General features: G+C 39.2%; 1 pseudogene across 1 annotated transcript in view; it reads left to right on the forward strand.

The window, feature by feature from the left end:
* Positions 1-12,324, forward strand: part of LOC149257033 (protein CORTICAL MICROTUBULE DISORDERING 2-like) — a 72,102-nt pseudogene extending 59,778 nt beyond the window's left edge. Inside the window, exon 4 of the transcript XR_016256574.1 lies at positions 10,900-12,324. The product of XR_016256574.1 is annotated as a protein CORTICAL MICROTUBULE DISORDERING 2-like (transcript). The remainder of the gene's footprint in view (positions 1-10,899) is intronic.
* The last annotated feature ends 336 nt before the right edge of the window (positions 12,325-12,660 follow it).

Here is a 12,660-nt window from a genome sequence, read left to right on the forward strand (position 1 = left end):
GGTGGTTTTGAGGCTAATGAATCAGTTTCCCTACTTATAGAGGCAAGTTGTTTGACTGCCTATATTCCAGTTCTTAGTTGGGAAATGGTTGAAACTGCCCCTCTTCTCATGGATTCGACCCCTGAAGGTTAGGATGAGTAGTTTAGATGTCTATATTATGTGTTTTCTTGGTCATTTGGTGAGGTTGGATTCACTTGGATGCTCTGAACTATATTGTACATCATTGTAAGCAGTTTGGCAAGGAAATTAATAGGAGTTGCAGCTATTTTTATGGGATTCCTGTGGTATGGTGCTTTTGCATAGTTTCTTATTTTGTTATCAGTTGTTTACATGTTTTATGTATGCCATCATCTATTTCACTGCTTCTAACTGAATGATATCAAGATAGATAGGTAGAATTCATTGTTTGCAGTGCTCTACCTTGGGAAATCATTTAGTATTCTATGTTTTCTGTTGTTTGAGAAGGATACATGATCGTTACATGCCCTCCTCAGCTCCTCACCAGTCTATCCTTTCACCCCATCAAGCTTAAGGTGCTGAAGATCATACCTACCTTGCCCCATAGAACACCCTGCATTCTGACCTAATTTCCTAGACCTAAACTACCCAGCTCCATCTGATCCAGCAAACACCAACAAATTCAATCAAAACTTTTCGAGCTACTATACCTAGCAGAAAATCCCTATCTGATCCAGTCACTTTGACTGAGATCCATAAGGTGAGAGCCCTCTCTCGACCTGGTAGGGCTAGCTACCAGGTTAAGCTTGGTTTGTGGTTACCCTAGAATTGCCTCCCTTCAGCCTGAGGTCAATCTAGGTGATAACACACCCAATTTGCTTTTCTTCTCTTTCGGCACATGAAAATATACGAGAATTCCAAAAATTCTAAAATGAGAGACATTGGGTTTCTTACCAGTGAACATTTCTTTGGGAGTCTTGGAGTCTAATGCTTGATGGGGGCATCAGTTTTGAACATACACGGTGGTATCAGCTACGACCCCCATAGAAACTTCGGAAGCCCTTGATCATGAAGCATGGCACGAACAATTTCCACAATAATATGATTTTTCCTTTCATCCACACCATTCTTCTCGGGATGTATGGTGTTGTGGTCTCCCTCTTAATGCCAACTTCTCTGTAATAGTCATGGAATTCATTGGATTCATACTCGGTCCCATTATCAGTCTTCAATATCTTGATTCTCTTTTCGAATTGGTTTTCGATCATGGCTTTGAAGTGACAAAACCAGGGGAACACTTCATCCTTCTTTTTCAAGAAGTAGATCCAAGTCTTGCGAGAATAGTCATTTGTAAAAGTGAGTTAATATAAGTATCCTCCCAAAGAGTTTATGGGCATCATACCAGATATGTTGGAGTGGATCAACTGCAATATATTGGTGGTCTTGCTATTACTTGAGGGAATGGTCCCCTTTTAAGTTTTCCTTCGGCACATCCTGGACATATATCTTCATGCTCTACTTTGAACTCGGGCATACTTGTCACCATCTGTCTCACATCGGGAAGAGCCTTATAATGAAGATGGGAAAACCTCCGGTGCCATAGTTCAGATTGTAGAGATGTGTCAAGACATGGCTCCCAATGGACTTCCTCCAACTTGATACAAAGTGTCAACCCGGAACTCAAGAGTAAAAGCATCTTTAAAATTCCTTTTCCAAACACATACCTTTCCATCGATGAATGCCACCTTGTATCTTTTGTCTTCCATTGCCGAAATGGACACCAGGTTCTTCTTGAGATTAGGTACATATTGAACTTCTTGTAAATGAATCATGTTACCCTGATTCAATTGAAGGGTAACATTCCCTACTCCCTTCACAGGATAGTTGGCATCGTCTCCAAGAATAATCTCCAAGTTTGTCTCCTTCTCTATCAGATTAGAGAGAGATTCTTTGCATCCGGTGAATTGCCTTGAGGCACCACTATCAATTAGCTAATTCCCCAAAGAGTTCGGAGGAGAGGGAGTGGAGAGGGCTGATATAAGATAGTATTCCTTTTGCTTATTGTTAACAACATTTGATTCTTCATACCTGGAGTTCCTTGCTTTCTTGGAGGGTTGACCATTTCCATGATGCCCTTCATTCCTTTTCCCTTTGCCATTGAACTTGCCATTCCTTTGATTGTTGTTGAAGTTGCCCCTAGAATGATTGTGATCATCATCATGTGATGTGTCCTTTCTATTTGGACACTCCCTTGCATAGTGGCCAAACTTGATGCAAACAAAGTACCTGCCCTTCCTTCCACACTTAGATCCGGGCTTTCCATTGAAATGACCTTTAGATCTTGTATTATTTCTCCTTTTGGAATGAGCGGAGAAAGCAGTGGGGTTGCCTCTATTAGGAGGCATTTCTTGCTCCACCATTCTTGTTTCCTTTTGAATGCATTGTTAAACACACATGGACAACCAAGACAGTAGGAAAGATAAATCAGTGAGTGCATATTTTTATTAACATAAGATACACATTTATAGTACAATAGGTGACTCTTGGCATTCAGATCCCAAGGTCTCTTGGACTGCTTTGTCCATTCAACTTCCACGCTAACCCTTTAGGATTAGGTGTCCAACATTCCCCCCCTTAATTCGAAGGGTTATGTATGAGTCCAAGAAGAGAGCTGTAATACAAAATGTGCAAAAGATGCATGGCAACACTAGGCTGAATGTGCTCTATGAAATGTTGGTATAAAAGGGCGGTGGTTTAAGGATGACCACCAACACTAGAACGCTTAGTGCAGTTCCCGGAACTCTTCCAAAACTGGCAAGAAACTGAAGTTTTCTGCTAGAGGAAGTGATCCTATTGTTTTAAAGAGGGAAACCTTCAGCCATAAAAGGGAGGTCTCACCCCGCATAAAAGGTAAAACTTCAACCTAAAAAGGGAAGTCTCAACCTGTGATGGTTTAAGGATAACCAACAACTCTGGAATGCTTAATGCAATTCATGAACTCTTCCAAATCTGGCAAGAAGTTGGTGTCTTCAGCTAGAGGAAGTGTTCTCAATCTGTGTTCACGGGCATCTTTGTCTCTGGCTGCAACTCTGAAACTAGTGTGGCAGGTTGTGGCTCAGGCTCGCTTGATGTGACTTTGAAGCTTGTAGATGACCATCATTTCCCCCCCTGTCAGATACAAGGTGAGAAGATGGAGAAAACTCAACTGCAAGACTGTTTAATACTCTGGAACAAGTTCTGACATGTGTTTGGAATATCTTCTTGGCTGTTGATGCCCATTGCCAAGAAGCGATCCATCCAAGATGAATCTTTGTTCTTGCAGGACGTTTGTTTTTGAAGCATCTGTGTGAAGAATGGCTGGTTTTATGACAGTGCTCACATGGATGAAGATCAAAACAGTGATCTTTCAGATGGCCAACTCGGTCACAGTGTTGGCATTTTATGATCTGTTGTTGTTGTTGTTGCTGTGGAAGAGGAGTAGAATCTGGAACAGCTGAAACTGAACTGTCATAAGGAGCAGGTGAACTGTCATAAATGAATCCAGCACTTTGAAACTGAATGGGCTTGGCATAGTCTGGAATATGAAAGGACAAGTCCTTGTCATATCCAAGACCAGTTCTGTGCTTGTTGTGGACAAGTTGTTCCCAAGGTCTGATGATGGGCTTGGGAAGTGCAGACTGAGTTTCTGCATCTGCATGTACAATTGCTGCTTTGTTTGAATGAACGGTAACATTATTAACATGCTGCTGATGGGTGGTTGTCTCAATGTTCTGAACAAAAACAGGTTCAGAATGGTGACTCCACTGTTGTAATTCTTCCTGCTGTAGCTGAGTTTCGAGCTGCAAAAATTCTATCTTCTCTTGTGCATTTTGTAAACAACTGTGAATATCAGTGAGAAAATCCTTGCTGATTTTGATTGTATTATCCATAGTAGAAAGTATTAGATTGTCCAATGACTCTAATATTGCACCAATTAGAGCCATCCTCAAAAAATGAAGATCTCAACGCACTCCAAACTCTAATACAATGCTAAGACAAAGAAGCTCTCAATAATCTCCAATCTCCAAATTAGTTCAAATATCAAAAACCCCACATGCTATTCTGTCCATAAAATGAATTGATAATTTTTCATTAAGATAGAACATGGATTTTTTTATTTATTTATTTATTTATTTTTTTTTCTTTTACCACCATCCAAAAATCTCATTATATGAGCATTATATGCCACCATTCAAAACATTTCAACAAACTTTAATAGACTACCACCGTCTTTAAGGGAACTTAATCCATATGAGTGATGGCTTCAAAAAGGATTTACCATATGTCTATTATGGGAGTGCGGTTTTTATTGTTTTCTCTGGAAATGGCGTTTCTATGGCTGGTTTCGTTAAGTCTCCTTTCAATGCTCCGAGCTGCGCATGCAAACTTATCACAGATGATCAAAGCAGCAGTTTATCAGTATTATGGATGATCTACAGTGGATGTGTTTACCAATACAGAGACTCTGCCCAAGTTCTGCAACAGAGTAACCTACAAGATCTGCTGGAAATCGGCGTCTTGCCTTGCCATCTCAAGTAACATAGGATCATCGAAAAATTTGTTGATACTCACATCCTCACTCATACCCTTTCTGCGCCTGGTTTTCACCATGAACTCACGTGCAAGATGCTGAATAGGTGCAGGCTCTAATGGTCGCAAAACAACAGACTTGTCCAGTGGATCTCCTGGCACTTATAGACCAAAACCCATAAACTCCACAATTCAGCTCAGAAATACGGATGATCAGCCAAACATCAGCAATCCTTTTTCTGATCCAAAAAAGAATAACAGAAGGAACTCCGATGCAACTAAAATTCAATACTTAAAACAACATTTCACTACCCACAATGACTACTGCAATAGCAAAATAACAGGCCATGCAGAAAAGTGGCAGAAACAGCAAGATAGAAGGCGCAGACTCGGAGATCTCTCCACGTTGAGATGAATCATTGCATCCTTCGGCACAAAATGGATAAAACAAACCGCAATGGCCCTGCATGAAACTCCAAACTCATTCGGGCACGAAATGGTCCAAGAATTAGCTTTAGGTTTCGAATAGCAAGTTGTCTCAACATTAAATTTCGGTACTGTTTCACCGAACTCTTTGCAAAACTAGCTGTGAGGATACCTTCAAATTCAGTCAAAATTAGTGCATTGGACATAGGACAATAGAAAAAACATAACGTGGTCAGGTAAATTGCAAGAGCCGCAACCGTTTTGTCGATATTCTCTTCAGCGTTCTCACGTTACCAACTGGTTCTATTCTCAAATTGCTTTCAGTGTTGAAACAAACAAAGAGACTTGATTGCCTCACTAATCTTTACAATAGTGTAGACAAGCTGCAGACTGTGTTTATGATTTCCAAGAAATCTAACTTACTAGAGCCGAGGTTATACCTAACCTTTCCAACAAAATCCTTCGAATACAGTTGGAAGACACGACACCCACACCCACAGTCTATTACATTTGCAAATACCTACAAAAAAAGGCGGTACCCACCATATGACCAGTCAGATAGGCGACAGGCGTTCCTGCGGCAACAATACGAGCTATCAGGTGCGAAGACTGCCTTCTCTTTTAGTTACAGTACAACTGCCATTTTTGATGATCTTGAAGGTGCACGGCAGATTGCCAGATTTATGAAGCACCTGACCTCGATACACGTGTTGAACTGTTTTTTATTTTTTGGAAAGAGTTCAACGCATACATCAACTTCACCGTTACAACATTCAATTTTATTCACCGTTTCAAATGTTTTGGATTCCTTTGACTAATGTACACAGATAATAGAGTGGTCACACAACATTCACCGCATAACCAATTCAATAGATATGCATTCAATACAACGCACCGGAACTGGAGACGCTGGTCATGCAACTTTCGAACGATGGTTGATATTGGGGTCACACCTGCCAACTGCCCAAAATAAAGTACATCTTGCGCAGCTCCAATTCCCACGCATTCAACACAACACAATAAAATGAAGTAGTGCGCATGTTATCCATCCAAAACAATGGTCAAAACAGTGTAACATTTGGAATAGCAAAGGCCAAAAACCTGTTGCAATTCGGGGACCAGAGCACCGCAGACGTAGAGTTGAAGTTAATCGCTTCAGACGGGACAGAGTACGAACGGAATCCTCTTTGTCTTCATTCTCAAGTTCTGATAAAATCTGAATTTTATGAAACCATACTGTTTGAACGCTGGTCTACTGTTAAGCCGCCTATTAAAATCAAGATAACGAGCCCTTGCAATCGATAGAAAATATAGATTAGAAATCCACTGATGCATCTACTTCGAATTTAGAGGAAAGGGGCAAGACCTTGCATTCAATAGATAATAGATTTCAGAAATCAGAGGCAGAGGCAGCATGAACGAGAGAGGCGTTTGAGGACAGAATAATGGCAGAAGCATTTTTGCATGGGAGAATACAGAAAACGCATACCAATTCACTGAAAAAACGCAGAGGATAGAGGCGTTGATGACAGAGGCGTCAGAATAGTTACTGAAAAAACACAGAGAATTGTCAGACAGTAGAGGCGCAGGTGTAATGACGCTTTGTATTCAGAAGAACAGGCAGGCACAATTAATGGAGCGTTACAGGTAATGAAGACTAGGCCAGCACTATTCAAGGCAACTCAGACCAGTTGCTCAGGGAAAACAGGCCACTCATCATGGCTCTGATACCATGTTAAACACACATGGACAACCAAGACAGTAGGAAAGATAAATCAGTGAGTGCATATTTTTATTAACATAAGATACACATTTATAGTACAATAGGTGACTCTTGGCATTCAGATCCCAAGGTCTCTTGGACTGCTTTGTCCATTCAACTTCCACGCTAACCCTTTAGGATTAGGTGTCCAACATGCATCTCGACATTAATTCTTCAAACCTTGGAATTCGATGATTATTGAGAATAGTGGTTCTAAATATATACCACTCGGGTGGGAGTTTTCCAAGGGTAGTGATAGTAAGTTCCTTGTCAGGAAAGACCTCTCAAATTGATAGAAGATCATTCTTGATCTTAATGATCCTTAACAAGTAGGATTGAATATCCTCGTCATTGCCCTTCTTAATATCCTTCAATTTATTTTTGAGGAATAAAATATGATGTGCATCACTAACTTTGAACATGCTGACCATCCTGTGAGAGATTTCCTTGGAGGTGATTAGATCGGAGATGTAGACCACCAGAGGCTTGTCAATGGAGTCTCTGATAATATTTTTCGCTTTGACTTCAGCTTTGTTGTAGGTGTTCTTTGTAGCAGCCAGTGCATTTGAAGGAGGCTCAGGGATTTTACCCTTTACATAATCAAACACTTCTTGTTCTTCCAATGTCAGATCAAGAGACATCTTCCATTTATGATAGTCAGATCTTTCACGGAGCTTGTCTTCAAGCGGGAAGTGGGATGAGGAACCCATTGAGCCTTTGTCCTTGTCCAATTGTTTTTGGTGATTGCTCTTTCACTTTTGCTTGGGCTTTGTCTTCACCTCAGCTCTGATACCATGTTAATTTTTGGGATGTTCTATGCTTAAGAGCAATTTACTTCAATTTCTTAATTAGCCCAATATCAATATCTAATTTAGCAATCACATCAACATGATAGTAAAATGCAGATAGAACATAAACGTAAACAGTAGAAGACAAGCCAAGACAAGAGGACACAGGATGTGGCACCAGCCAGTGATAAACCCCAATGTGGGGAAACCCTTGATCAATTCTTCTTATATTTTTCAATAGTTCAGCAGAGAGATAGTTACAAATCTGATAATTTATGACAGCAGCAGTAAAGCCCTAACCAGAAAAGTCAATGCTGGTCAAACAGGGCAGAATTCTTCCTTCAAGCAGCTCGGTCAAACCTAGTCAACTTCGGCCTCCAACAGCAAACCCAAACAGTCCAAAACAGCCCCGAAAAGTCTAGTCAAATGCTGGTCAACAAAAGTCAAACTTCAGCCAGCGACTAGGGCAGTCAACGCTGGTCAAACCAGAGGTCATATCACCTTGGTTTCTGTGCCAAAATCTGCGACCTGCCAAGGAGAAGCAACCACACCCAAAGTGCAGTCAAAGAGAAGTCAACGCAACCCAAAACAGAAAAGTCGTCCTCATTTTGCACGTGTGAGAAAGCTGCCAGATTTGTGTACCCAATCAAGTGAGGAGAGAGAGATGAGTGAAGATGAGATGATGGAATAATGACTTGAGGTCTCCTTTTATATGCAACGTTGAGAATGAACTGGGGGTAAAAATCCCTGTTTAGATTGCTGGTCGACCTTAACAATTTGTCAATAATACAAATAAATTCATATCTTCATTCTTACGTGTCGCAATCAGATGATCTTTAGATCAATCCTACACTTCTCGTAGAGCAGAATCCAAAAAAACATCAGCTATCATAAATAAGATGACCCATATGGAGTTTGGCCCTAGTTGCCAATTTTAACATAAACACAATTACTTATGTACATATGCCAAATCCTACTTTAAAGTTTAAACAGCAGAATGCAGGCATGGAATAAAAGAGAAGTTATAAATTGTGGGATTGATAAAGGGGTTGGAATTCTCCTGTATGAAGAAAACATGGGGATTGAATCCCTTTTGGGTAATTTTGAAGCAGAAAGTATGTTGAAACTTGAAACTCTACTCCATTTCCATAGATCCAACGAACGGTAGGCAAGCCAGAATTTTTCAAAGAATAACAGTCTTCAAGAGCTGATAAAACAATCATAACAATCAAAGTAAAAAGGGAAGCACTAAAATACATAGCAAATAATCCTCCAAAATGTGTCATATTTCTTTAATCAGTATATCAGTTCAACTCAGGTTGATCCTGTGGTTGGCTGACTTTTGTTTGATATCTTTTATTGGTTTGCAGAACAATTTGATGACCAGAAAACTTGTAGTGTATATAATCTTGTCAAATGTATTTACTTGGAGTCCATGACCACTTATTTCATAAATATTACCAACCTGATTATCAGTGGTTTTTAACTAACAACAGTGGATGCGATTTTTTTACATATTTTTTGACTCGTCTCTTATCAACAAAGAAGCAAGAACAGAATGATCAGGGACAGAGAGTAAGCACATAAAAACATCAAAACAAAATCACGGATGGATTATCTTCTTTATTATTTAAGGATTGCCTAACTTATTGTACAATCAACAGTACAATATTCAGCTCTCACTATCTAGCCTGTTCTTTGCATTTTAGATTCGATGTCACTTGAAACCTTACAGTTTACAATCATGAGTGTCTATTTCAACCAATGGTTGGTTGTAATGATTATCTTTATTATTTCAAGCTTGATTGCCTGACTTATTGTACAATTGACAGTACAAGATTCAGTTCTCACCATCTAGCCTTTTCTTTGCACATTAGACTCGATGTCACCTAAAACCTTACAGTAGACCCTAAGTGTCTATTTCAACCAATGGTTGGTTTAATGATTAGCGTCTCTTCTTTATTCCAATTGACATTTATTTTCCTTAACCATAGTCTGCGAACATTTAAGGTCATATCCTGCTAGTGAGTATCTCCAGTCTTAAATCAGTGTTACGCATATCCTCAGTGACAATTTATGCTGACCCAGTGGCACTGATTAGTCACCTTACCACTGACTGGTGGTACTTGGTAGGACATGGTGTGTACTTGATACTGCTTGCTTTGCCAATACCATTAACTATTTAGAAAAGCCTATTCAAACGCAATGGTTTCTTAAAAATATCCCGAGTCTTAACAGAATCATAATTGACCCCTATTCAACAATACAATCATTTGGCCTTCCTGGTCCAATACAGTATTTGAAATTTCAAGGGTGGGTGAGCTCTTTATGATGCCTCTAATAAGAAAAAGTATTGTTGAGTACTTGGTAGTACACGGTGTCTACTTGATACTGTTTGATTCACCAATACCATTTACTATTTAGAACAGCCTATTCAAATTTCAAACCCTGTGGTTTCATAAAAACATCCCAAGTCCTAACAGAATGGTAATTGAACCCTATTCAACAATACAATCATTTGGCTCTACTGGCCTGAAACAGTATTTTGAACTTTCAAGGAAGAGCGAGCTTTTATGATGCCTCTAATAGGAAAAATATTGTCGAGTAGAGAAAAAGTCAGAAATAATGTGAAATAAGTGGTAATCCATGGTGGCAGTTTGATATAATACAATAAAACATTATTTCACAAAGCATATCAATTTAAAACCAATTTGGTTCAGTTTGGTTGCTGCTTATATATATATTCAGAATTCTGAACTGATTATCCCTGAAAATAACTTCACTTTTCTTTTTTCATTAATTATAGTAAAACTTATCTGCATAGATGATTTAATCTAAAACAAATGTCGAGTAAACCTATTTGGAGAAAATTCCTTTGAAGTTAACCTATTTGGGAAATTATCGGTGTTGATAACATCGTTGATATATCGGCGATATTTGAAAATATCACGATATTTTCTGCAAAATGATATATCGCTGAGTAAATATTGCGATATTTTCAACATATTGTCAAAATATCGCGATATTTTGAAAATATCAGCTAAATATCGCCATACTTTGAAAATATCGGCTATGTTTAAAAATCTGAAAAAAAATGATTTTTTATGTTTGCCGATATTTTCCGATATTTTCACTGATATTGCCGATAAGATGTTTTCAGGACCCTCGCCGATATTTTGCCGATACCGATATATTCAACACTGGAAATTATTGCTTTCAGGTTACGCTGGAAGTTCTTATAAGTTAAAATCTTTTCTTTCTACTCTGTCATATGGAATTTTATTTAGTTGTTGTGATTATAATCAAACTTGTATATTTAATCGATTTTTGTGCCTACAATATTTCAAGTTTGTCTACTTTTTTTCCTAAATTTTATTCGATGTCCTTGTTTTGTAGCATGTTTGCAGAGCTGTGTGCATTGGCAAAGCCAGATAATCCTCAGCCTACTGTGGAGATGTTTTTGAATTTTCACGTGCAATTAAGGCAGTCATGTTCTGTTGTTGATTCTTTGGCAAAAACTAGAAGTTCTGAATGTAGTTTGGATGATCAAGTAACTGATTTGAGTTCAGTGGAGGAAGCTCAGAAGATATCATCAGGGAAAAAAATGAGTGCAACTTCATGGGTTCAAGCAGCTTTAGCTACTGATTTATCTCCCTTTGCTCTTCTTAGTAAGCAGTCTTCTAGCTCAACACCAAGGATGGCACACAATAAACAGATTGATAAAGAATGTGCAAGTAATAACAAACCATTAATTGTACTTGAAACACCATCTCCACAGAAAAGTCAGAATTCATTATTGCCTTCTTCATCCTCAAAGAAAGTGTCTAGCACATCCACACAGCCTCTCCCTAGCAAAGGAACGGGCAATGCATCTCACAATCCAAATGACAAAAGACGCTCTGCTGAAAATGGGGATATGAAGTCTCTGTATTCCTTGAAGTCAGCAGGGGTTGCATTGCGGCGGATACCAAATGTTACTGCTGCACAGAATGCATCGGGGAGGAGTATGAGCAAAACTGGTTTAGAATCCTCTCAAAAGGAGCATTCGGTTGTTGAGTGGGTAAAAGGAAATGGACTGGATGAAGCTGCAGATCTAGCAAGACAGCTGCAGAGTCAATCGCAAAGCTGGTTCTTGAAATTCATCGAAGGATACTTGGATAATGGTTCCCACGTTGCTGGTGGTACAGAAAATGGAGCCGACAGTACTGGAGCAAAAACAGGTACACAGCAAGATAATAGCCAAATTGCAGCAATGTTGGCTCAGATTAAAAAAGTTAATGACTGGTTGGATGAAATAAATCCTGAAAAGGGTCCCAATTCTGATGACGACGAAGGAAGTATAGATCCAGAACTGGCTGATACATTAGTTAGACTTCGAAGGAAAATATACGAGTTTCTTCTTCAGCATGTTGAATCTGCTGCACTGGCACTTGGTAACCAGTCTGTTACAGCTCAAAGTATGGAATCAAAGGTGGGCAGCAGAAACCAGTAGGCAGGCTGGTAATTTTCATGTCGGCTAGTAAGATACACGGACTCAACTGATAATGTTCAGAGTTCAGAGTTCCTGCTGTTCATTTGATAGAAACCAGTGAACTAGCTGAGAGCCATGAATTTTTATTTTACCCATACCATGATGAATAGAGCTTGATATCAAATCACCATGTATCTGGCATGTACTAGACATTGGTTTGTCCATTAAGTGCTATTCTGGTTTGTATGATAGTCTTGAGATTTAGGCCATCAGCAGAAATCAGACAGAAATGCCAAGAGGGGCATTCCTTGAGCCTGAAGGCTACATTGTTTTCGAAATAAAAATGCTCATGGTGGTAAAGGCAGTGCTGTCGGAGAGGGCATGTGAAAAAACGCATACCTATTGATGATATATCAAATATCAAATATTGGAATAAGCAGAAAAGCAGTGCCTATTACTGTAATGAGCGAGCTTGTACTTCTATTGCTTTTCATTTCACTGGTTCCTAATTGTGGTATAATGTATCATAATTTACATTCCCCAGAAGTTAAATTATAAAAGCTCTTCTTTCGAATGTGTTCTCGGCCCTCGCTTCTTTCCACGGTATTGCATAGGAAGACGATTGTGTGCAAAACCTGCTGGTAATTTAGTATGCAGAAATCATTTCAATCATTTCATTTCAAACG

Source organism: Pinus tabuliformis, chromosome 6 (assembly GCF_031772625.1).
Source record: "Pinus tabuliformis cultivar Carrire ecotype Pingquan chromosome 6, CPIR1, whole genome shotgun sequence".
Lineage (NCBI taxonomy): Eukaryota > Viridiplantae > Streptophyta > Pinopsida > Pinales > Pinaceae > Pinus > Pinus tabuliformis.